Source organism: Saccopteryx leptura, chromosome 1, assembly GCF_036850995.1.
Source record: "Saccopteryx leptura isolate mSacLep1 chromosome 1, mSacLep1_pri_phased_curated, whole genome shotgun sequence".
In the NCBI taxonomy this organism is placed as follows: domain Eukaryota; kingdom Metazoa; phylum Chordata; class Mammalia; order Chiroptera; family Emballonuridae; genus Saccopteryx; species Saccopteryx leptura.
Window position 1 is genome coordinate 289508805 of NC_089503.1, and position 4029 is coordinate 289512833.

Here is a 4029-nt window from a genome sequence, read left to right on the forward strand (position 1 = left end):
CCCATTGTGTGGTTTGTCTTTTTATTTTGTAGATATTGTCCTTAGTTGTGAAAAAGCTTTCTAGTTTGATACAGTTTCATTTGTTCATCCTCTCCTTTATTTCCCTTGCCTGTGGAGATAAATAAGCAAATATATTGTTACAAGAGATGTTGAAGAGCTTACTGTCTGTTTTCTCCTATGATGATTATGGTTTCATGACTTACATTTAAGTCTTTTATCCATTTTGAGTTTATTTTTGTGAATGGTGTAAGTTGGTGGTCTAGTTTTATATTTTTGCATGTAGTTGTCTAGTTTTTGCAACACCATTTATTAAAGAGACTGTCTTTACTCCATTGTATGCTCCTACCTCCTTTGTCAAATATCAATTTTCCATAAAGTTGTGGGTTTATTTCTGGGTTCTCTGTTCTGTTTCACTGATCTATATGCCTGTTCTTATGCCAGTACCAAGCTGTTTTGATTACAATGGCCTTGTAGCATAACTTGATATCAGAAGGTGTGATACCTTTCACTTTATTCTTCTTTTTCAGGTTTGCTGAGGCTATATGTGTTTTGGGGGGGGGTTTTTTGGTTCCACATGAATTTTTTGAATATTTTTTCTATATCTTTGAAGTATGTCATTGGCATTTTTAAAGGAATTGCATTGAATTTATAAATTACTTTGGGTAATATAGACATTTTAATGATGTTTATTCTTCCTATCCATGAACACGGTAAATGCTTCCACTTGTTTATATCTTTCTTGATTTCTTCGGTCAATGTTTTATAATTTTTTGAATACAAGTCTTTAATCTCCTTGGTTAAATTTACTCCTAGGTACTTTTTTTTTCCTTGCAATAGTGAAAGGGATTGTTTTCTTTATTTCTCTTTCAGAGAATTCATTATTGGTGCATTAAAATGCCTCAGATTTCTGAATATTAATTTTATATCCTGCCACCTTGCTGAATTCATTAATCAGGACAGTGGTTTTTTGACTGAGATTTTAGGATTTTCTATGTACAGTATCATAAGATCAGCATATAATGATAGTTTTACTTCTCTTTTCCAATTTGGATGCCTTTAATGTTTTGTTTTGTTTTTTTGTCGGATTGCTGTGGCTAAAACTTCCAGTACTATGTTGAATAAGAGTGGTGAAAGGGGGGCATTCCTGCCCTGTTCCTGATCTTAAGGGGGTTTCTTTTCATTTTTGCCCATTGATTATGATGTTGGCTGTGGGTTTGTCATAGATGACCTTTATCATGTTGAGATATGTTCCCTGTATTTCCACTTTGCTGAGATTTTTAACATAAATGGGTGCTGGATATTATCAAGTGCTTTTTCTGCATCTATTGATATTATCATGTGATTTTTCTCCTTTCTTTTGTTTATATGATGAATCACATTGATTGATTTGTGAATATTGTACCAGCCTTGCCTCCCCAGAATACATCCCACTTCATTATGATTTTTTTCATGTATTGCTGGATCCACTTTGCTAATATTTTGTTGATAATTTTAGCATCTAATTCATCAAGATATTGGCCTATAGTTTTATTTCTTTGTATTGTCTTTGCCTGGTTTTGAAATAAGGATTATGCTTGCCTCATAAAAGGAGCTTGGAAGTATTTCCTTCTCTTAAATGTTTTGAAATAGCTTTAGAAGAATAGGATTTAGTTCTTCTTTGAATATTTAGTAGAATTTGCCTGTGAAGTCATCTGGCCCAGGGCTTTTGTTTGTTGGGAATGTTTTGATAAGTGTTTTGATCTCATTTTTTTTTTTTATCTCATTTTTTGTAATGTCTGTTTAGGTTTTCTGATTCTTCCAGATTGATTTTTGAAAGTTATAAGATTATTTTCTTTTGAGCTCTTTTCAGGAAAACCTCCAGATACACTGGGACTACTCATACTCGAGCAACAAATTGTTTCTTTTTCTTGGTCAGTTGGTCTGGACCTTTGGAAACTTTGTCAGTGATATGATCTCAGCCACTAAGTGATCTGCTGTATTTTCCTTTGATGTTGTTCAAGGAGGCAGTGGGGAGGTATCCAAACCCTTTAATGTATTTATCTGTGTCATTTGCAAGTTGGTTAGGATACTCTGGATGTTGGATATGCTGGGCCAGCTGGGTGAGTCACCAACAATTTGTGGAGTATACTATGTGGTTGATTTGCTTAGTCACTAATTTCATCAGATGCTGGTGGGCTGTGTGCAGTTTACTGAGCAGTCGCCCTGACCTTCTTGGCTTCCTCCCTCTCTTCAGCTATGGGCCTACATAGTGTTTACAATTAATATCAGTACACAAGCTTTTACTTATTTTCTCATGAAATTTATTTTATTATAGAATTTAATTGGCATTTTCAATATATTACCATGGATTGGACTTTCTTACAGAAAAAACAATTTGTCATTATGGTCAAATGGCACAACTTTCTCTTCCAAACTGTAAGTTTCTTGAGACTCATATAATTTATGCCTTCATACTTACTACGTCAGGAATTAATCTAAGAAAGAAAAAGCAATTAGTGAACAATTATATAAACTAATAATAAATATTCAGATTTAGATATGAATTATTACTCTAAATAATTGTTGATCCATTATAATACTGTTATATATTACCAGATTAATGATATATTATCTCTGTTTCAGATTCTCAATAACTTCAGAGTCAGACAAGAATTGTACACATGTCATCTGAGTGGCTCTGTACACTCTCTTTTCGATCTTGTTTAGAAAAAAGAACATTTGTTTGTAAGCACCAGGCATTTTAGCTTAACTAAATTTAGTATAATAAAAATCTTGCCATCATTTTTAGTTTCTTTAGAAACATTCAGATTTGTATTTGTAGAACTATTTCTGAAGACATTATTTTGAGACTTGTTTTAGGTTCACCACAAAATTTAAAGGAAGGTACTGAGATTTCCTACAGTGCCCTTGTCCTCACACATGCAGAGTCTCCCCATTATTGGCATCACTCACTAGAGTGGTACGTTTTGTACTGAGAATAAATCAACTTTCATACATGAAATAGTCAAAGTCCATAGTTTATCTGATGCTTCATCCCTGGTATTATAAAATTATACTTAAATTTATATTAATTTTTTAAAATGTGTCCAGGTACATACTATAAATATATACATTTTTAAATTTCTGCTATTTATTAAAACAAATTATGTATGAGTTATGAATCACAACATCAAGAACTGTTATTTCTAAGTCTATAATAACTTGAATAAGATCACACATGTTATCAAAATAATTGATTTAACATAGTTTCTTAATGTTGAAAATAGGGATTGAACCTCCCAGGGTGGTAAGGTATATTAGTCAGTTGAGTTAGGAGAGAGAAACTAGGGGACGTTTTAGAATTAGTAACTATTTATTGTGGATAGCCTACAAAGAGGAGACAGAAGAAAATTATAAAATGTACCATAGGATTAAAGAAGTTTAACAAAAGGTGGAATCACATGGGAGCCAGGTGCACTTGTTCAGGATGGGTGTTAGACTTCCTTGTAGGCAGTGTCACTATAGAACACTTTATGGCAGACACGTTCATCGATGCTCTGGAAAAGTAGTTCCAGGTCTGTTGGCAATATTGCTGCAGATGGATCTCAAGCTATTCTTGACAAACAGGAAGACCTCCATGCCAATGTCAGCAGGCAGAGATTGGCAGAGAGGGAATCTGACTGTAACTAGCCCTAAAACCTTGCTGGGGGCGGGTATATACCACAGGAACTCTTGAGGGCATGCTGCTCTCAGCCACTCTCCTGTAGCCAAAAGGAAGAAAACTCTGCAAAACCCATAAGAGCCCTTTTCTGACGTGTTTCTCTAGTGCCTTTTACTGGAAAAACATTAAGTAAGCTGATAGGGGAGAAAAAGGTTATAGGATATAGTGCCATTGTCTCAGAAAAGCAATAGAGATAGCTTTGAAGTTGAGAGTAAAAGTTCTTTGTATTTAGTGAGAGGAGGGTAGGCACAGACAGACTCGCACATACACCTTGACTGGAATCCCTCCCACACCCCACCCCCAGCAATCCCGCTAGGGGACGATGCTTT